Source organism: Panthera onca, chromosome B2 (genome assembly GCF_046562875.1).
Source record: "Panthera onca isolate mPanOnc1 chromosome B2, mPanOnc1 haplotype 2, whole genome shotgun sequence".
NCBI lineage: Eukaryota > Metazoa > Chordata > Mammalia > Carnivora > Felidae > Panthera > Panthera onca.
The window spans coordinates 127,538,312-127,561,615 of NC_138343.1; the positions used below are offsets into that span (position 1 = coordinate 127,538,312).

General features: G+C 38.2%; 1 long non-coding RNA gene and 1 pseudogene across 1 annotated transcript; one reads left to right on the top strand and one right to left on the bottom strand.

Annotated features, from left to right (window-relative positions):
* Positions 1 to 29: 29 nt before the first annotated feature.
* LOC132667715 (uncharacterized) lies at positions 30 to 20,926 on the top strand. Its single transcript, XR_009605321.2, has 3 exons — positions 30 to 287; positions 1,129 to 1,235; positions 20,699 to 20,926. It is a non-coding gene; the product is annotated as an uncharacterized LOC132667715 (long non-coding RNA).
* Positions 17,699 to 19,030, bottom strand: LOC132667713 (tubulin alpha-1A chain-like; annotated as a pseudogene).
* Positions 20,927 to 23,304: the final 2,378 nt, after the last annotated feature.

Genomic DNA, 23,304 nt, shown 5'->3' on the forward strand with positions numbered 1-23,304 from the left:
CTCCGCGCACTCGTTGCCGGAGGCCGTTGCAAGAGGCCCCGAGCAAGGATCTTACAGCTTCTTTTATAGACAGGCACAAACAAGTTAGGGATTTTTTTGAGGTTACAGAGTTGTTATAGGTTGACATTTAAATTTGAACGCTCAGCAGAACTTGATTGGTTCCCGCCTTTATTTCAAACCATTCAGCAGAACTTGATTGGTTCCCGCCTTTATGTCAGACTACCACGGGGCGCGCCCTGGCTGGTTTCCGGAAGGCGGTGGAAGGGAAAGATCTTTTCTTTGCAGTTGTGAGTACACCTGGTAATTTTTCTCTTAGCCTCTCAGAAACACTAAAGCTACACTCTCTTACTTTCCTTATCCTTAACACGGAGAAGTATTAAAATGAAAAAAATCATCGAAGACACATCACAACTTTTAATGGTGGGTTAATTGCCTTGGCTGCTCTTGGCCACTTAGTGGTGATCGTTCTTGCCCAGTCTTTATAAAAGTGCACAGGCGTGGGCTCACTTCAATCTAATTCTGTGCTCTGAGACGGGAAGAATGAGTACATTCCAAGACACTGGTTTGTTATTAAAATTTTGTACTGAAGCTATTTTGTGTGTGCAGTTCCCCGGTCAACTTCCCTTCTTACTAATCCGAATCCTAATAGTAATAAACACAAATAAAATGCTAACGGAAGTGTAATGAAAATATTAAAAAAGAATGATTATAACATGCTAGATAGAAAACCCTTCTTCATATACCTTTAAATGATACAGCTATATTCTCTCCTGTTCGTTTGACTGAAAAGACCCAACCTCCCTCATCTTGACATTCTTCACGTAAATGTTTGATCTTGCAGATACTGTCCTGTTCTTCCATGCAGTGCATCTACCAAGGAGAATAGTTAATGTAGAGAAATTATAATTTAGAAAAAATGATGATCAATAAAATATGATACAGCAGTCAGAGCACTGCTATGAGAAGGCTAAAGATATTAACGTAAGGGTGGTTTTATATGTGAAAATTGTGTATCTAAAAAGAGATCACTGTTCACTGCCTCCGGATAAAGTTACAGATCTGTGTAAATAGTAATACATTAAACTTAGCAAAATTCAGAGTAAACGAATTAATTTTTCTTCATTACAGGACTTCTCAGAGCCTTTATTTTGTTAACCTGATTGATTGTTCTTCAAGAGAAAGGTTTACTGTGCAAGACTGTGTGATCCTCCACTTAGTTCAGACCCTCTTACTTGGTAAGTGTTTCCAGGAACATACATTGAGCACTGCTGCTCCTAAAAGCTATGTCTTTCAATATCCTGTCTTGCTTTTTGCTTAGTAAGCATTTGTTTATCGAATTCCTGTGAGGTACCTTGTACTATGTTGGAGTCTGGAGACCTCATGAAGTTCAAAGTGTACTTGCAAAAGCAGATACCCAAACAAAATTGTTACACAATAGGCTTAGTTCAAGGTTGACTCTGGGTTAGAAAAATACTAGCAGATAGGGAAGAAAAATCTTTTGCATTAACAGCGCAGAGGAGAGTAAAACATCCCAACTGCAGGCAGTCGGAGAAGTGAAATTTAGGGTTGCCCCCACGCCAGACTGAGAAGTAGGGAGTTAACCTTTAGTATCCACGATAACACTGCAACTCCACCAGGAAGGAACCATGATGTTTGTTTTTCTTTTCAGCAATACTATTCAATGTATCTAGCATAGAGTAAACATTCAAATGTTTGTTCCTTAATTACTAAGTGAATGCATGGCCCCCACTTTATAAGCCCACATCCTTTCCAGTAACTCACTTATAATACTCTCCTCTGGAGTTGTGGCTCTAATTCTTTGTTTCCAACTCACTCCTTATATTTAGGGCTGGACACCTCCTGAAACTCTGGTCTCCTTATTCATAACTGAAGATCTCTTTCCTGAACCAATTGAATAGGACTTCCTTTAGTTTCTCTAGAAATGTATTTTCTTATCTGCTCTCTCAAAGCTGGTCTTTTTCTATTTTCCAAGGAAACAGCTACTCTGTCTGATGTACTGATTCTCACTAATGTGCTAATTGGGAGTGTGTTAGTTTTAGACTTCTGAGAAGCAGATGCCAAAATGGAATTAGGAGTGCAAGAGAGTTTTGGGGGGACATGCTTCTGAAGGCTAAAGGGAAGGGAATAGGGGAGGATGTGAGAACCTTCCATCTGACCTGAGTGAGGGCAGGAGGACTGGGGTGGGGAGAGAGTGTCAGACTACAGCAGAGTTCTGAGATTTTGGCCAGGTCAATGGAGGGATCTTGGGACAAAGCTACCCATCACAGCAGACCCCGCCAGGTAGGAATGGCTGGCCCTGATGCCCCTGCAGTGCTCAGCCATTGGCTGGGAGGGAACCAGGGGTGGAGATGTGGGGTGTGATGGGAGCAACAGCTGGAACCCTTGGTCAAATAGGCTTCCCACTGCAGGATTGTTTTTATGATCCCCACTGGGAAAGAATAGAGATCTGCCCCTTTTGTGTCTCTCTCCTTGCCCTGGTAACAAGTGGGCATTTTCTAGTGCTCTCTGGAAACAAGGCTCTGCTCTCATTTACATTCACATTTCCCAGGCGTTTTTGTGTGTGTTTGGGCACACATAGAAAAGGATAATATATTGGCAGCACATTATGGAAAATAGTGGAGGCTGCTCCAGGCAAAAGTTCAGGGGCCCAAGTAATTCAGAGGACTGAGGGAATAAGTATCTCAAACTCTCTTAATCCCTTTGAAGCACACTGTACAGAATCTGCTTTACCCCGTCAGTTATTTTGCAGAGGGATTTTCTCTGCACGGTGGTTCTCAACTCTGGCTGTACGTTAAAATTACCTGAAGAGATTAAAAAAAAAAAAAAATGAATTCCCTGATCCCACTCCAGACCATAGGCAAATCACAAGCTCTAGTGGTATACTAGTGGTGTACTGATTTTTGTGTACAAAGTTGAGAACCACTATTCTGGTGTCTCCTATAATGCCAGGGCAAGACCATAGGGCAGGCAGTCCCTAAGGCGTACATCCTTTTCTCCAAAATGAGGGGGTCCTGAGAAGAATGATAATGTGTGAAGAGTATTAGGGTAGTCATTGCCTTCACCATCTTTTTTTTCCCCCATTCCTCTGGGTTTTCTAGGAGCTGGGAAGCCTGTACAAGGCTGAGTTTCATCGCTTACTACCTAAACCTGACTTGCAATAGTGCTTTGGTACTGAGTTCATATGGAAAGGCAAAAGACTCAGAAAAGTCAACATGATACTGAAGAGGTCTTGTGGTTTTTGAATTTTTCTACCGGGAAAATTGGCAAATATTACAAATCAGTGACTTTTCTTTTCCCCAGTCAGTTTTACTGTATACCACTGTTTTTATGTATATTTTTATACTGAGATTTCTCCTTCTAGTTCTATTTATTTTGTTGTTGTTGTCCAATTTATTTGTTGCAGATACCTGGTTATTTTTGCAGGTTACAACACACTGTGGTGCGGTTTAACATGTATTTCCTATAAATAAGCACGCAGCATGACCAGATTCATGTTGATAGTTTTGAAGACCATTTTATTGGTGTCATGCTCTTCCATAAAGAGGCACATAATTAGTGCTTCTCCTTCTTTTTGTGAGGTTTACAGCCAGTGATACTCAAGGACCTGATTCATTAGGTCATTACAGGTTACAATGTCATTCTTACTTCCATTGCCTGCCTGGAACCCATCTATAAAGAGAAACTCCTCTTGACTATGATTTGGTTGTACAGTGACATCTATTTTATAGGAAAGGCAGAGCACACATTCAACTTTTTTCCTTTATTTACCATCCTTGTAATAACCAATCAGTTCCACAGCATCCTCTAGTGACAAATATTGGGTTGTTTTGGGTTCCCAGAATTACTAGAACTCATGGATATAAGCATATATGATATGTTTTCACCCATTGTAGTCATCATCCTAATAGATGTCCCACATTTGATTGGTGGGACCGCTTTAGGTTAGAACCTGAGTCCTTCTGACCCAATTCCAGCCTTTCACAGGTTCATTCATCTGCTATGATAACATGTTCCAGGCTCATCTTATATACTTCCTGTCCCAGACCTAGGAATTATATATATCTTTAAGATAAGATTCTTTTTTAGTGAAAAATAGCACTCAGGGACCATAACTCAGGGTCAGGCTTTTCTACTACTCACTATTTCTAGGCCTTTTCAATGAACAGAGCTACAAAAAAATATAAATTAATTCTGGCACAATTATTTCAATGCAATTTCAGAACTGTATGGGTTTTAGGTATCCTCAACTATCTTAAATTTTTGTCTCTTTTCTCCAATACCAAGAATTCTAGTTTTACAGGATAATGGGATGCTGAAATCTGAATATCACATAATTACTCATTTGATTTAATACATGTGATTCACAGAACACTCTCAGAATAATGACATCATTACTGCTAACAATGTAATTATTGAAAGAACTAAGCATTTTAGCAGTTCTTGTGTCCCTTGATAACCTACTAAAACTACATGAATTTCTGTATTTTAAAGTAATTTGAAATATTTCTACTTGGCACACTCGTGGCATTAATAAATGCGAAGTAGATTTACTTGTTTTTTAAGATAATTTTTGATATTTAGAAACACTTTTTTAAATTTAAGTTTTGTTTTAAAATTATGTAACATACATATATGCCCTAACATGCAAATCTACAAAGACAAGAAGTATACAACGTCAAAATTAAAATTTCCAAAATATTTCACGCGAAACTTGAACTTGCTTTTTTGAGTGTAACTTTTCAAAGTCAGTTTAAAATAGCAACATGGAATTCCTTATCTTTGATGAAGAAATACTTGGTTCACAAAGCAGTGATAGAAGTATTACAACCTCTTGTTTTACCCACCCAAAAACTTACAAAAGTTGAAATTTTACTAAAGAAACTGATGTCTCTTTTTCTTCTTTTGTGGATAAATGTACTATGACCATGTGTCCTGATTAGTGAGCACACAGGCTTGGAGTCACCACCACCTGGTGCTACTGCTGCCGGGGGATCTGGCCAAGCTTCCTCACATCAGCTGACCTTGGTCTGTCACCTGTCTCTGGGGCACCTGGCACATAAGGTCATCCCACGGCTTCCCCACGGGAGGAACATGATGGGCAGTGGCGTCCTCTGAAGCTGGTTGCTAATGGAGTTGTCCAAGTGGTATGACAACTTCCCAATGATCTTGGTTTACCAGTCGTATCACTGAGGGATGGGAAGTGCCGGATGCTCGTCACCTGCAGAGACAGGGAAGTGTGCCACTAAGCCCTGTGTCACCACTTACCATTTGAGAAGATCCAGACAAATCTGCTCTTGGTCAGAAATGACCATCCCCAGGGCTCTAGCCCCCCAGAGTGGTGAAGGAATCAATATCTCTGGTACACAAGCAGCTCATGCTGGTTGAGAAGAGCTGCCATCATGTACTTTAAGTAAAACACATTTGAGAGCAAATGTTCTTTTTAAATCCTTTCCTCACCACTCTCTGGTGGGTGCCATAAAGGGAACGTAGGCTCAAATAGCTATTTTTAAATGGCATGTTTGAAGATATTTTAAAAATTGAGAAACAACCCTACTGTAGATTGTATCTTATGTGGGTAAAAAAGAGAGTTTTTAGGTGGAAAACAAAAAAAACTATGGGCATATGAGTTGTTTTTCCTAGATTACTTCTCACTTTGTCAACCAACTGTACTTAAGTGGTTATGACCATCCCAACTGGGGCCTCACATTGGGAAACTCATTGTGGCCTTGCCTTAACATTCCATTCACTACAACTAAATCAGAGAAATACAAAAATTATAGAGAAAGTTCTACTTTTTGAAGAAGACATCCCATAAAATCATCACTTCCATGTACATTGAAATCTGTTAGCTTATGGGCACCCAAATTCTGTCAATAGACAGAGAATAACATAGCAAATTTCTCAGATCTCCAGACAGAGCTCGGGAATAATGTAAAGAAGTGTGCATGCGTGTGTGTGAGGGTGGGTTGGGGGTGGATGTGTATGTGTGTTGGATGGTAGAGGATAGGCAGTAAAGTAAGAATATCGTGGGAGGAGAGGGAAAGTAAAGACTGAGGGAAAGGCTGGAGATGGAAAAGATTTGGTTACAATAGAGAGAAATGTGTGGTCAGAGGTAGAGATTGTTATCATAGGCACAGAAGTGCCCTTTTATAAACTGTTGGTTAATTCCATAAAAACTTTGTAAGTGCCTGCCGCACTGGCAGCTGAGATACAACGGGGGTAAAACCAGGTAAACCCCCTACCGTTCACATTTTACATTCTTGGCACATTTGGTGTAGCTCCCAAACCTCAGTGAATGATCATCTTATAATATATTTAGGAAAAATCACTATTAATAGTGTGTCTTGAAGGAAAGACGTACATTCAATTTGATTTCTAATCTTGAGAAATGTAGCAAAACAGAAAATAGTGTACAACTTGTCTTCATTTCAAGAAATACGATGATTTTTAAAAATGCATAAAATGTCACAAATGGTTTCATGAAATGTTATAAAAGCAAAGTGTCCGTTGCATTATCACTCTATAACATGATATATATTTTCCTTCCTATATTTTTATAGGAATTATGTGAAGTCTGTGTTTTCAGGAAATTTACTTTCTGATTGCCCATTGATCCCACTATGCAAAATTACTTTATAAACTATTTAATTATATACAGAGGAGACAGGAGGCGTTCTATCCCCCACTTATCGTATTTCAGGGAGCTTCCCTACTCTCCTCCAGGGGCCCTGACCTACGCCAGGTCAGGGTAAACAAAACAAGGCATCTTATCACTCTTTAGTAAATGGAACAATAGTGCCAGAGGTCTTGGCATAGTGATGTACCAGAAAAGCTTCAAGAGGCCAAGGAGACATATGTCTGAAGACATACGTCTATTTTAGGTAGAGTATTTCAGGAAGGATCAGTTTCTGTCACCCCTTCCAGATACACACAGGACCTGAAAGTACTCACTCTTCCAGCTCCATCAAAGGGGAAACCAGATGGAATTCCCAATTCTTAGCTCAAACGTAGAGAAAGAAGTGAACTACTGGGGACAAGACAGAAAAGGGAATATGGCCAGAGAAAGACAATGAACACTCTCATGCCCATACGAATTTATCAATTTGGACCAGGCTCTGGAATCCAAAATAGGATTTTCAACTAGTAAGAATACGGCTAAAGAATTTCACAGATACTTTATTGTTATTATTATTGTTGCAGTTGTTGTTACCATAGAGACAGACTCTAAACATGCCTCTCGTCACACCTCCCATGAGATCAATGCCTGCCCCTAATATTCAGAAAACGGGGTGGGGGGGGGGTCACAATGAATGTCAGCCAGAGCAGACCACGCCCACTACACCATGTCCAGGGGATTGAGGGCGAAAGAGCAAAGCTGTACACATCGAAGGACCCAACCGTCATCTTTCTCTTCTTTGAATTCTCAGCATGTCCCTTTTGTGTCTGTCCTGCTTTTGGATTAGAATTTGACTGTAGGCTGTGGACTGTTGTAAAATAAGAACTATCCAGTGAAAAACAACAGAGTCGTGGCAAAAGTGCGAGATGCCTGAAGCTTTACTTTTCTCATTTAATCCTAAAAACAATGCCACATATTATTATTTTTATTACTGTTATTTTGCAAATGAACCATCAGGCTCAGAGAAGTTAAGTGAATTGTAACATGTCACCTTGGTCAATAAGTGGGAAAAACAGAATCTATCCCTAAATCTATCCAATGCCAGAGACTATATATTTTGCACTATGTATCATTGTCATGTTAATTTAAGGGGCTCTGTGAAATTGCTTTATGTGTCTACAGTTGCATAAGTGCTGTGAGGGCCACGAATGAGTCACTATTTTGTGTACTTGGTTAAGTAGCTCTGATCTGTGGGCTTACATGTTAGCCAGACTTGTTTCACTCACAGCAGGCATTCAGCCTTCTGAGGAGGGAATTCTAAGTGTTTATCTCTTCTGATGCTATGAAGATTGTTTCCTGAGGAAAATATTCTTTGATCCCTTCTTTTCTAGGACCTGCTGTTATTTCTTTGGGTATGGAAGTAAAGTATATGGGTCAAAAGATGCCCTTTGGAGGCAGACAAGATTTGGGTTCAAAAGCTGGTCCCATCACTTTCTAGCTATGTGATTTCAACCTAAATTTTCTCATCTGCACAGTGGGGATAATGCTAATATCTATTCATGGAGTAACTGAGAATTAATGAAATAATGTACTTAAAATCATAGCACAGTGTTCCGTAGTAATCCAGGCAGCTGAGCGAATCTACTTGGAACAGTAGGCATACCTTGGAACAGAACTAGGCATACCTAGGTCAAGACGTTATTATTTAACTTTCATTGCCAAGGGCACTCATTCTGACTCTTTTTAAAAACTGCTTCCTACTCATTTTTTCTGCCTAAAAGGTCATAATTTCTCTGTAGATGGTTCTATTTCTTCTGGAAAAAATAATTTCTTCATAAATAACAGCCCTGTAATGATTTGGTGCTATTCTAATCTTAGCCATGCAGAAAACGCATGTTTGCAGACAGTGATGATAACTCTCCATCTCAATTTTCCATGGTGAAGTTTGTTGTTCCTTTTCTTCTTCAGCCAGGCCACCAAAACAGAAAAGCTCTTAGCTATGTGAGTGGATCAAATATGTGTCAGACATCTCTAAAAAGCATGCTTGTCTAAGAAAACATGGCTCCCTCTTCAATGCCAAGACATGGGAAGAGCTCAATTGTTCATCAGGAAAGTGTTCAGGGTAACATTTTTAACCAGCCACATCCTTCTTTTCTAAATATTTTGGTAAGCTCAAGTGGATTTGTATGAATTTCACTTAATTCAGAGATTTTCCAATTATAAATTGCAAAGTCCATCCCCAAAGATGCCTTTCTTGGGTGGGAACTGAGACCCAGACATCAGTATTTCCATGTGATATACAAAAATCTGGGGAAATGAGAAGGTGGCTGCCAGATGTTAAGAAAGTCAGCCTGATGTGGGAGGAAAATAGATCAAAGGGCTGCCTGCAACTAGTTTGCTCCAAAAGGCCAGAGGAATCCCTTTTAAGTAGCTTCTGATTCATGTATGCTATATTCTAATGGCCAAGTCCTTCCTCAGCTCTTCAGGTGTCAGGATGAAGTCCATAATGCACATACCTAACAGAGATTTTATTGACTCCCCTTGTACTCCCAGCAGGCTTCTCACAAGGAGAAGAGGAAGGCATATATCCTGCCTTAGGAGCTTATATTTCAGTTGAGTAGACTTGAAATGACTCTTCCCTAAGACAAACTTGCAAGGCTTGTTTTGACTTAATATCAAGTCAAATGCATTTAGACTCCTAGAAGATGAAGTGTGGCCATGAGACAGAAGTGGGAGGGTTACTTGGATTTAAAGTCAAGAGATCTGGACTTTTAGGTCAAGTTTGTCTCAAACTTTCTAGATCACCTAGGGCAATCACTTTATGTATTCTAGCCTTTGATTTCTTTGCTAATAAAGCCCTGAATAAATAATCTTTAAATCTCTTTCAGTAATCTATTTCTACAATCCAAGTGCAAATTATATAATTCCAGGCAACAATACTGTATGTAGGAACCTCTAAGCACTGTGCATCCTGTCCCCTGGAATGGTAGACTGAGGGATGAATGAGTCATAGATCCTATGGACAAGGGCTTACTTTCTATTGGGCAAACTTGATGTGCATCCGGTGTGGACCTGTGGCTGTAGAACAAAGAGGGCTACATGTTCTAACAGAGGCCCAAGAAAAGTAAGACAAGAGTGTCTGGATATATTCATTGATTTTATGTCTTTTACTTTCTCAGGAACTGGAAAAAAGACAAAAGGTCATTCATACCAGATTGATAACTTCTCCCTGATCTGAACCTCTGTTACTATTTCAATCTATATAGAGATCTCTCTCTCTCTCTCTCTCTCTCTCTTTCTCTCTCTCTCTCTCTCACACACACACACACACACACACACACATCACATCACATTGTACATCATGGGCAAGATGTGTTTAAATCGTGTTTTGTTTTGTTTTTATATTAACCAATGTTCTAGCTGCACAGGGGAAAATGGTACCTTCATCAGGGTTCTTCAGTTGCAAGCAGAGTAAACAGACTCCGGACAATTTAAGTAAAAGGGAATTTATTGTAAGTTGCTGAGTGAGATCACAGAATTAAAGAAGTATAAGACCCAGGGTAAGAAAGTTCAAGAAGCAGTTAGCTCCAGGGGTCCTTGTGGCCATAAAAACCCTATTGCCTTTATCAGTGAACCACCCAAACTAGAAGGTGTAAGCTCCAACAATCTTTTCTGACTTTAGGCTCAAGAGTCAAAATCCTTAGAAGACAAAAGCTCATTAGCATAGCTAAGGCTTTCTGCTAACCTTTTGGCAAGTCAGGGAGGGCACACTGTTTTGTGACAGCTCCAAGACTGCAAACGATGAAAGGCTATGGGAACTTCGGAGATGTAAATATCCAAGGAAAAAAAAGAGTGAATGGGTGCTGAGGAGTGGACACCAACATCCATCCACTGTAGTAAGCAATTTGAAGAAAGCCTGAATTTTTCTTTAATGACCAATCACCCTTGAAGTTTTCCTTTGCCAATGCAAAATGAATAAAACTTGTAGAGATTTTAGAAGAGAGTTTTATTCTAGCCCAAATTAGGATAGCTGCTCAGGAAACACAATCTTCACAAGGAAGAAAGTGCTCTGGGGAATGAACAGTTTTTACAGGACTATATACCTTTTTACATCTTGTAAAAGCTCAAAAGATTATAGATTATCATACGGGCAGGAACCACAAGATTTAAGGCAAGGCATGCAGGGAGTGGGAATATTGATTTCCTTTAGGCTACTCATTTACAAACAGGTGCACAATGTATGCTTGGTGGTCATAAATCAGGCTTATGGTTTAAACAAAGTTTATGTGCAGTCATGTTGACTTAGAAAGAAATCTAAAATGGCCACCCTTATGCCTCAGGCCTTTAGAGAGCTTTTTGTCTCATCACCTTAAAGACCGAGGTTTGATTACTTTTTTCATTTATTTTTAAAATTAACGTTATTTTTAATATACCTGTGATTTTTTTTTCAGATTTTTTTGGTGGGTAAATGGATGTTCCAGAAATATATACCATGTTTATTCTTGGCTGTCAGTAACCCCTAACACATCCTGTGAAGCTCCTGAGAACAATTATGGTTATCTAGGGAAAAGGAAATGTTAAGAGCTGATGCTGGTGTCAGAGAATCTACATTTGAATCTTCATTATCTACTTGGTGTACAACTTTAGATAAATCATTTGACTTCTTTGAGTCTCTGATTTTTAAAGTATAAAGTGCAAATAATCCCCGACTAATATGTAACGAATATAAAATGCATAGAACAGTTCCTGGTAGCTACAACATGTTAGTTATATTTTAGTTGTTACTGCATCGATCGATGATAGGTCAAAGGAGAGAGGTAAAATGTGTATTTTACTTTCTAAGGAACTGGAAGAAGTCAAAAGACCTCTCAGGCAAGACTGATAATATCTTTCCCCTGTTTTAAAATGTTCCATAAAATGCAGGTTTCATCATTCTCTATTCTTCTTAGAATGTGCCATCTAGCCAGGTATATCTCATATTTCCTACTTATATCAACTGCAATACTTTTTGATGATAGTGTCTTTGCCTAGAAGTATGTTTCCTTCCCCCCGACCCTTTTCACATTTATCCCATTCATACATCCAGATGAGTCACATCTTTCACTTCTTTTCAGCTTTCCAAAGAAGCTGGCCATCTGCTAAGTGCATTCATGGGATGTCAGTCACGAACAATTGAATTCCACAGAAAGGAAGAAATGGGGAAAGAATCATATCTGAGGAGTCAGAGAACTCAATGTTGTTCTGGGCTTTTTCTTTTCTAAAGTGAATCAAACTTGAATATGTATCCAACTGTTTTAGCTCAGAATGTTCATGGAACAGAGATCAGAGTGGTTCCAGAGATGGTCATTACTTGTCATTCGTGTTCTGTTTCAGAAACCTCAGGACCTCCATGAACCACCCCCCACATAACTTTTCAGTATGTTATGGGCAATTTGAGAGGCTGCCTCTTCAGTAGCTCTGGGATCATTTATACCTTTCTCTTTTTTTTTCTTAGTTAGGAGCTTCTGAGGCAGCAGAAGTCAGAGCTCTGGCTCCTTACTCTAACTCAGCAGTAAACATAAATAATCAATCACAGAAAAACAAAAAAGTCAACAGGTCATCAGGGGTTTCACATCTTTGTATCCAGGCAGAATTCTCCTGGGATGATGATTTATACCCATATCAGCATTCTTATTTTTTAAAAAATAAGTTCCTTATTCCCCTTTTATCAGTAATTTATTTTTCACTGATTTACTGATTTAGCTCGATGACATTTCATGCTTTTTTCTATCACCTGTTGTTGTTATTTACCTTTTAAGCCAAACGACTAAAAACTTCGTTCTAAGACAACATTAAATTTACTTTATAGGATATTTAGAAATATATATATATATATATATATATATATATGATATTTAGAAATATATATATATAGGATATTTAGAAATATATATATATATATATATATATATTTATTTATTTATTTATTTTGAGAAAGAGAGAGCATGAACAGGCGGGGAGCAGAAAAAAGGGAAAGAGAGAGAATCCCAAGCATGCTCCACACTGTCAGCATAGAGCCCCATGTGGGGCTCGAACTCATAACCGTAAGATCATGACCTGAGCTGAAACCAAGAGTTGGACGCTCAACCGACTGAGCCACCCACGCACCCCTTTACATTTTCTGTAGAAGCTCCCTGCCCAACCTGGGTCTTTACATACTTTTATCTCTAAGTATATACATCGTGTTTCCTACAAGAAACAAGATGCTTTTCAGTTTGCTCTGGTTTCCATTGTGACCACTGACTTGTACCGACCACCCACCAGATCCTTGTTTTTCATGCATAAAAAATTTTAAAACCACATGTTTCAGCGAACATTTCTGGTAGAAACTCCTACCTCAAGGGAGGGAAATTAGGTATTCTTTTGATTTATTAATTAGCCATTAGGCAAACGCATTTACGGGAATGCAGAGAAACACATGCTGCTATGACGTCCAGGTGGCTAAAGAAAAGTTTCCTGCAAACAGAATAAAAGGAAACAAAAGGAAACCTCATAGAAACCACATTTAGGGAAGTTCCAGAGGGCATATCTTTATTAGCCTCAAGTACAGAGACAGTATACAAATTTCTAGTGGAATTCTAGGCACTTATCAAAATATTCCCTTCACTCAACCCATGGGATATTTTAAGGAGGAATTTAATAACGACTTGGCTGTGAACAACTGCGGGGCATAGCTACCAAGTTAACATTCAGGTTTGTCAACACTTTAAAAAGCAAGTGTCCGTGATGCGCATTTCTGTATACCTGGGAGGTACGTAAATGGTTTCTGTTTTGTTTTGTTTTGTTTTGACCTTGTAGTGCTCCAGACACAATCCAAGCGAAAGCCTTTACAGTCTTTTTTTTTTTTTTTTTCACATCCTCTTATAAACTATTCAGGTTCTGTATGGACATGGGCATGCTGTATAATAATAAGGTGCTGTTTTCTTTTCATCTTTTTAAGGATGACCCCCCCCCCTCAAAATGTCACATTCCAGTTGCCATTGTGATATTTTTCTGACTCACACTAGAATGTAGCTGCAGGTTGTGAGCCACTTAAAATTGGTAGACAGAACTGATTTCCCAGGTGCTGGCAAAAGCCTTCTCCTAAAAATTACCTTTGCTAATATTATCAATTTTTGAAATTTTACCATTAGATATTTATCAATTTTGTTCCCTATGTGTTAAACTATAAGTACCCAGGGAAGAAGGCAGCTGTAACACTTCTGGTTTTAGCACTTACTTATGGTTCTCTCAACTTTCTAGTTGGTGGTGGATTTTTTTTTTTTTTAATGTTTATTATTTTTGAGAGAGAGACAGAGAGACAGAGAGACAGAGACCAAGCAGGGAAGGGGCAGAGAGAGAAGGAGGCACAGAATCAGAGGCAGGCTCCAGGCTCTGAGCTATCAGCACAGAGCCCGACGCAGGGCTCGAACCCACAGACCGCGAGATCATGACCTGAGCCGTAGTCGGCCGCTCAACCGACTGAGCCACCCAGGTGCCCCGGTGGTGGATTTTGATGAAGGGAGAGAGAGAAACAGAAAGACCATGAGGTACCCTGGATCAGAGGCATGGGGGAGATGGTATAAGATAAAGAAGGAAAAAAGGGGAGGCTTTATAAAAGGGAGATTAGTATGAATGTTCACTTTTTTTTAAGAGCTCATTTAATGCCACTTTCTCCCTGAAGTCTTTCTCGTGTGATCCAGTCAGAAGCAAAATGGTGCCTCTCTCCTATCAAATCCAGGAGGATTCAGCAACCAATGTCATGATATTCACACGTACTCCCTTGCACTGCAGTCGTTTTTGCAAATGTTTAATCTCCTGATTCGTGAACACATGTATTTTGTAAATCTCTCTCCTTCTTTTCCCTCCACCCCCTGCTTCTAATTCATAAGAGAGTTGGCCTAAACCTGGAGCAAGTCATTTTCACAGTGTTTAATTCTGAAGTCAAGAGATGAGGAGAGAGAACAAAGTGTTCTCTTTCATGAGAACAAAGGATGCTTCCCTGAACTATGACTTTAGAGAACCCTGTCAACACAGAGTCTGCCTTTGGCTATAAGAAAAGCATGCTCTACACCAGAAAACAGCCTGGCTTAAGTAAATGCTCTATATGACTAGATTATGTGCCATGTGAGTAATAACAGTAATATTCATGTTGACATAGGTCTTTATCCTCACTGCAATATAGCAATTCTGTGATGATGTCTGGGGTTTGTTAATTCCTCTCTCTCTTTTTACATTTTCTGTTTCAATAAAGAATGAGTCATCTGAAGCTTAGACAAGTTAAATGACTTGTTTAAAAAGCAGAAAGTTCTCATGTGTGCAAAGCATACTATACCCAGAAAGGGAGAGTCGGATCACTTTAATATCATAAGTGTCTTATTGAACCTTTTTTTTTTTGCCTACGCTTCTTCCTCTATCTCATTTTATAATGACCATCTTTCTGTTTATCCAGATACAAGCTCAGAACCATTTTGTCTCTTTCTTTGTCCCCAGAAAGCAAGATCCCTCTCTTCTGTTTAAGGTCTGTTTCCTCGCCCAAACTACTGAAATATGCACACATTAATATCTTAACTTTCCCACCCATTATCTACACTTGTCAGACTATTCTTAAAGTTTTGAATATTTTGCAACCTGCTTCAACTATCCATTGATAGATGTGGGATAAAATGCACATTCTACTTAGCAAAATCTTCAAAATATGGCCTCTTATTCCCCATCTCACGAGTTGATTCCCTTACTTCACGTTGAGTCATCCAGGAAAAGAAGAATGTATCTCGGTCTTTACCAAAACAGGTCCGTGCTGTTCTAATTCTGTGCTCCTTCTCACGCTTTTCTCAGCCTCATTTCTGTATCTAAAACTTATTGACCTTCTTCCATATCCTGAGGTCTGTTGTAAGTAGTGTTTATACATTATCTATCACTTATTTCTCACAACAATCCGATGACCTGAGTTTTCTTCTCCCCATTTTAGAGTTGGTACACAGAGTTTTAGTAAGCTTCCAGAGTTATAATGCAGGCAGAATGTGAATCTGCCTCTACCTGACTTTAAAGTGATGCTCTTCGTGTTTCTTCCTTTCATTTGGAATTTTTCCAACTTACATACTTCATCTCAAATGCAAATATTTTGTTCCCCTTCTTACACTCTTTGTGTCGCATTGTGTTTAATTGGCTGATGTCATTAAGGATTTTTGCAGCTGAACTTCTGAGGAATATTTGTAGGGTTTTTTGTCTTGTAATTTTTTTTTCTTTCTGATTTTTCTGTCAGAAGAATAATGCAAGTTGGTACATATCCCCCTTTTCCATTTTCTGATAGCATTTGTGTAGGATTAATATTATTTCTTTTATGTTTGGTAGGATTTATCAGCCAATCCATCTGGGCTTGGAATTTTTTTGTAAAAAGCATTTTAATTATGAATTCAGTATTTTAATTGGCACTGGGACATTCAGATTTTCTGTTCCTTCTTGGAGTCAGATTTTAGTAGTTTCTTTTGAGGAAGTTATCCATTTAATCTAAGTACTAATTTATTGGCATACAGTTTTTCATATATGATCCTTTTAATATCTATGGAAAACTCTCTTTCATCTCTTTCATTCCTGATATTGATAATTTGTGTCTTTTTTTATTGATCAGGTGAGCTAGGGTTTTACCAATTTAATCAAAATTTTTAAAAAGCCACCTTTTTGTTTCACATATTTTCCCTATTGATTTACTCCTATTTCATTAATTTCCACTCTTTTTTTGTTTCATTCATTCTATTTAGATAGGGTTGTATATTAGCTTTTTAAGTTAAAATTTTATATCATTGATTCTAGATCTTTCTTCTTTTCTAAGGGAAGCACGGGTTGCTACAAATTTCCCTTTGCCCCTGCTTTATTTTCATTCTACAATTTTGCTATTATGTGTGTTCACTAGCATTCATCTCAAAATATTTTCTACTTCCCCTTTTGATTTAGTTTTTGGCTAATTTGTTAATTTGGTTTCTAAAAACTTATTTACTTTCCAAATTATTTAATTTCATAACATTTTGGCAAATTTCCACATATGTTTATGTTTGAATTCAAGTTTCCTTTTGTTATTAAATAATACACTTTGTACAATTTCAATCTTTTAAATTTATTGGCAGTTGTTGTATGGCCTATGGTCTGTATTGGCAAATACTCCATATATGTTTAAAAAGATTGTAGATCTTCTTGGTTTATGTGGTGTCTTCTGTGTGTGTCAACTAGTTGGTTGAGAGTGTCATTCAAGTCTTCTATATTCTTCCTGATTTTTCTATCTATTGAATACTGAGAGAGGAATATGAAAATGTTCTACTATGGTTTTAAATTTATTTCCTCTATTTCTCCTTTTATTTCTGCCAGTTTTGGGAGATCTGTTATTAGATGTATGTACATTTACAATTGTTGAATTGACTCTTTCAACTTCATAAAATGTTTCACTTTTTTTGCAGTCACATTCCTTGGCTAGAAGTTTATTTTGTCTTATATCAATATAGCAACTCCAGTTTTCTTATGCTTGCTGTTTGCATGCACATTATTTTCTATCTTTTTTCTCTCAGCCTATTTGCATTTTTGTATTTAAGGGTGCCTCTTTTAGGCCACATGGCATAGAGTCCTGCCTTTTCAATCCAGTTTCACATTCTCTGTCTTTTATTTTGTGTATTTGGTCAATTCACATTTAATAAAATTATGTCTATTATGGACTTTAAGTCTGCCACTTTGTTGTTATTTTTATTTGTTTCATTTCTGTTTTGTTCCTCTACTCCTCCTTTCCTTGCTTCTCTCTGTGTTGAGCAAATATTTTGCATCCTGTATTTACTTTTTAACATATATCTTGCCAATTTGTTAGTGGTGGCTCTAGGGATTATAAATGCTACTTTTATTTTTTAATTTTTTTTTTCACTTAAGACAGGGAATACTTTATTCAAATCCATGAGAGAAATGTAGAGCTTGGATCTATAATGAAGCGTTGTGTTTTAATGCATAGGTCAGAAATAGTATATTAGAGAATACACTGCTACATACAAATTAACTGATCAGAGCACAACTTTTCAATATTCAAAACAGAATAAGCTTCCCTGTAAAAGCAGCACTTTTGTGACATTTTTAACTTTAGTATTCCTCTCCTTCCTCTTCACCCTCTCCTTCAACAGAATCCACACCAACCTCCTCATAATCCTTCTCAAGGGCAGCCATGTCCTCACGGGCCTCAGAAAACTCTCCTTCCTCCATGCCCTCACCCACATGCCAGTGAACAAAGGCACCCTTGGCATACATCTGGTCAAGCTGGTGGTCCAGGCGAACCCAGGCCTCAGCAATGGCTGTGGTGTTGCTTAGCACACACACAGCTCTCTGTACTCTGGCCAGGTCTCCATAGGTACCACAGTGGGAGGCTAGTAATTAATGCCAACTTTCAAGCCAGTGGGGCACCAGTCCACAAACTGGATGGTACGCTTGGTCTTGATGGTGGCAATGGCAGCATTGACATCTTTGGGAACTACGTCACCATGGTACAACAGGCAGGAAGCCATGTATCTACCATGGCGAGGGTCACATTTAACCGTCTGGTTGGCTGACTCAAAGCATTCATCGGTGATCTCTGCTACAGAAAGCTGTTCATGGTAGGCTTTCTCAGCATAAATGACAGGGACATATGTGGCCAGAGGGAAGTGGATGGGAGATAGGGCACAGGTTGGTCTGGAATTCTGTCAGATCAACATTCAGGGCTCCATCAAATCTGAGGGAAGCAGTGATGGAAGACATAATTTGACGAATCAACCTATTGAGGTTAGTGTAGGTTGAGCGTTCAATATCAAGATTTCTACCACAGATGTCATAGATGGCCTCATTGTCTACCATGAAGGCATAATCAGAGTGCTCCAGGGTGGTGTGGGTACTGAGGATGGAGTTGTAGGGCTCAACTACAGCAGTGGAAACCGGGGGAGCTGGGTAAATGGAGAACTCCAGCTTGGGCTTCTTGCCATAATTGACAAAGAGACATTCCATCAGCAGGGAGGTGAACCTGGAACCAGTTCCCCCTCCAAAGCTATGGAAAACCAAGAAGCCCTGAAGACCCATGCTCTGGGCGGCCAGTTTCCGAATTCGATTCAAGACAAGGTCAATGATCTCCTTGCCGATGGTGTAGTGCCCTTGGGCATAATTATTGGCAAAATCTTCCTTGCCGGTGATGAGCTGCTCAGGGTGGAAGAGCTGGCAGTAGGTGCCAGTGCGAACTTCATCAATGACTGTGGGTTCCAGGTCTACAAACACTGCCCTGGGCACATGCTTGCCAGCACCCGTCTCACTGAAGAAGGTGTTGAAAGAGTCATCTCCTCCCCCAATGGTGTTGTCACTTGGCATCTGGCCATCGGGCTGGATGCCACGTTCCAGGCTATAGAGCTCCCAGCAGGTGTTGCTGATCTGAACACCAGCCTGGCCAATGTGGATAGAGATGCATTCACACAAGGTTGTTGCTTTGCGGCTGCCGAGAAGATGGCAGAGAGGAGGTGGAGAGGTTGTTGCTTCTTACAATGCGACTCTTAGGCGGTGGATGTAAGAGAACCTCTACTTTTATTTATTTAAAAACCATTTTTTTAATGTTTATTTATTTTTGAGAGAGAGGGAGAGAATGTGAGGGGCAGGGAGGGGCAGAGGGAGAGGGAGACCTAGAATCCGGAGCACACTCCAGGCTCCAAGCTGTCAGCACAGAGACCCACGTGGGGCTCAAACTCACGGACCGTGAGATCATGACCTGAGCCTAAGTTGGACACTTAATGTATGGAGCCACCCAGGTGCCCCTATAACATGCTTATCGAAATTTACCTATTCCACAATGAATGACTTCTAGTTGAATATAGGAAACTTCCAACAATATGGTTCTGTCTACCTCTCCCTTCTTTGCATTGTTTTCATCTATATATACCATAATTTCAACAATATAGTAATATACGTTTGGTTTTAACTATGCACATATTTTTTTTAAAGAAGCCAATAAAAAAGCAAAAAATACATATATTTATATGAACTCACATGTCACGTACTTATCCTTTCCAGTGCTCTTTATTTCTCCTGGTATATCTGAAATACCATCTGCTGCAATTTTCCTCTGCTCTGGAAAACTTCCCATTTTAAATAACGCAGTTCTGCTAGCATTAATTTCTCTCTATTTTAATTGAAAAATGTCTTAATTATAGCTTTAATTTTGAAGGATAATTTCTCCATGAATAATTTTGAATAATTTTTTTCTTTCACTACTTTTAATATGTCATCCCAATATCTAGCCTCCATTGTTTCTGATGAAAGGTTGAATATTAATCATACTGTTATCTCTATGTAATATGTCATTTTTCTCTTACTGCTTTCAAACTTTCTATTATTTTTGACTTTCGTTAGTCTGAATTTGATGTGGCTGGATATGACTTTCTCTTTTTTTATTCCAGTTAGGTTTCACAGAGCTTCTTGGACTTGTTAATTTATGTTTTTTTAAACATAAAATTTTTAAACATAAAATTTAAGAAATTTTAAAACATTTTTTCTTTAAATGTGTTTTTTTCTCCAGCCAATTTCTTTTAGTCCTTTCCTTCTGGGTCTCTGACTACATGTGTGCTGTATCAATTGATAGTGTCACGAGCTTTTTTCATTTTCTTCAATATTTTCTTCTTTTCTATTTGTCAGACAAGATAACTTTTCAAATACATGGGTTTTTTTCTCTTGCATCATCTGAAATCTGCAGTTGAGTTTATTGCTAGTTTTTAAATTTCAGTTATTATACTTCTTAGATTTGGATTTTTCAGTTTCCTAAAAGTTTCCATTTCTTTTTTGGCATCCCTACATATTTACTCATTAATATGATTTTTTAAAAAATATTTGAACAGATTTCCTTTAATTATTTGAATATATGTACAGTAGTATTGTGAAGTTTATAACTATTAAATTCAACCCCTGGGGCCACTTTAAATTAGTGTCTATCTATATCTTTGTTCCTTGATTTTTCTGTATAACGCTTAAAATTTTTTTTTTAATGTTTATTTATTTTTGAGACAGAGGGAGGCAGAGCATGAGCAGGGGAGGGGCAGAGAGAAAGGGAGACAGGGAGACACAGAATCTGAAGCAGGATCCAGGCTCTGAGCTGGCAGCACAGGGCCCGACGTGGGGTGGAACTCGTCAACGAGATCATGACCTCAGCTGCAGTCGGATGCTCAACTGACTGAGCCACCCAGGCACCCCTGTATAACATTTCTTTTGTAACTAATAAATTTTAGTTGAAAATTAGACCCAGTGGCAGCTATGGAATCTGTTTTGCTTTTCTGAGGACCTTCAGATTTATTGCTTCGTAGCCTGTAACTTATGTGGATTCAAATTACAAAACCTGTCTTCATGTAGTGTATTGTAACTGAGGTTTCTGCTGCCTAATTTTGTGGGGTTTTAGTTGCTGTCTTTTTTTTTTTTTTTTTTTTTTTTTTTTTTTTGGTTTGGTTTTTGTTTTAGTTGGTATCCTGGAAATCGCTATTGCTCAGGAAAAAAATTCATATGACAAAAGACGTGTGTGTGTGTGTGTGTGTGTGTGTGTGTGTGTGTGAGAGAGAGAGAGAGAGAGAGAGCACACCTGCGTGTGCACAAGTGACTTGTCTTGATTTTATCTCCAGTTTGCTTAATGAAAATTGACAGTTGAAGGGCTACAATGCACTGAGAGTCTCTCCACTGCACTGCCATGCCAATGGACTTTTTCTTTCCAAGGTGACATGTTTATCCGTTTCCTCATTCAGTCTTGCTTCCACTCCCAGATGGTGCCAAGGGGGTTCTAGGGTGCTGCAGAATCCATCCGGTCTACCCCACTCTGCTTCAAACAACAGGTTACTGGTTTGGGCCATGAGTGTTCTACTTACGCTGAACCACCTGAGCTCTGCCAACTCGGTTCAAGGTCTTCTGTTTGTAGTCTCTCCTATAATGGCAGGATTTTATCACACTTAGAGGCCCTTCTTTATTTACTATGGTTCAACATTCTAACAGTGTGCCATACTGTCACCAAAGATGAAGTTGTTGATGTTTTTTATGACATTCTAAACTAGAAATCTGAAAACAATTTCAATCACCTGGAAAATATTCAAATAATAACAGACACCCAACACGTCGTAGTTTTCAAGGCATTGCCCCATCTCTTATTTAATGTGATCCACACAATATGTAGAACAGGTGTTGCTATAATTCTAACTTTACCAAAATTAAGCTAAATGTTCAAAGTCTTTTCAATAGTTACGATGTAGATTCACAGAATGCAAGAGACAATGCTTTAATATCCCCATGGTCTATGCCATACTGCATTCAACTTAGCTTCTCTGAAACTATGGCAAGGCTCCATACTAATTTTCATGACAAAATTAATGCTTCTTTCATTTTAAACTGTTTCCAGAGCCTTAAATATCATAGGACTAGTAATTATATCAAAAATATTAGTCTTATAAATCTTACAATTAAACCTAAAGGACAAATATTGAAAAAATATCCTTACGTTTTAAACTTAGATTAAATTTGAATCAGATAAATTTATATATAATTATAAAACATAAGTCTCACACTTACATTTATGTAACATACAGTTCATCAGTTTAAGCCAAAATATTAATTTTACCATATCATTATTTTGAATATGAATATTAAGGAAAATACATAATGTAAATAATTATAAGCTTCATAATATATGCAAAGTAAAATGTGGCCAAAAAGAAAAAAAAATATGGTATAAACTTATTAATAAATTGTCTATAATGTCAGGAAGCAATCTGGGGTTAAGTTTGATTAAAGGAAAGAAGTTTACATTTTTAGGAGTAAATTTAGTTGCATAAAAGAATAAATAACAAATTATGAAAACATTGTGGTCAATCCTTTATTTTAATGACTGGAGAGTATTTCGAAGACAAAGTAGTACTAAATGTAATACTTTTGTTAACAATAACAGCTATTGTAATTTATTGAATCCCTAGTCTGTCCCCGGCTACATAATTAATAAGTGTTTTATATTTACTGCTTTTTTTTTTCCATTAGGTCTAAAAAGGAAACTTTATTACATTGTTAAAATCTGATTAATAAATTTGAAAAGTGACTTTAAATATGAGCACACACATAAAAATAATCTTGCAGTCTGGGACTATCATTCCACTTTCCGTGAAATATTGAATAATATCTCTCATTAAGTTTTTCACACATGAGACGCTCGGGAAATGTTGATTTGCTAATAACTAAACATAAGAAATTCCCAACTGCTTCATGACTCTTGCTCTGAGGGTTACATACTAATAATTACAACAAATTATTTTACATTTTCTCATCTACTTTTATAATGATTCACTGAAAGGATAATTTGTTCCTTAAAAGACAGTGACCATTCTAAATATGTTTGAAGACTAAATCTAACCACTTCAGAATATGACTTTATTTTATGTTTACTGTGTTAGTGCGATGAAAAAGACTGAAACCCAAGCAGTGCTTAACAGGAATAGATTAATAGTTCTCTTGTGCTCCATTGGAATCAGTTCCTACCCAAAGCAATGACCTATGCCTTGATTATAAGAGTAAAAGCTTGTTGAGTCTAGCTGAGTTGGGAAAGCAAGATCTGTGATTCAGGGTCATTTGGGGAAAACATAAAAGTGATC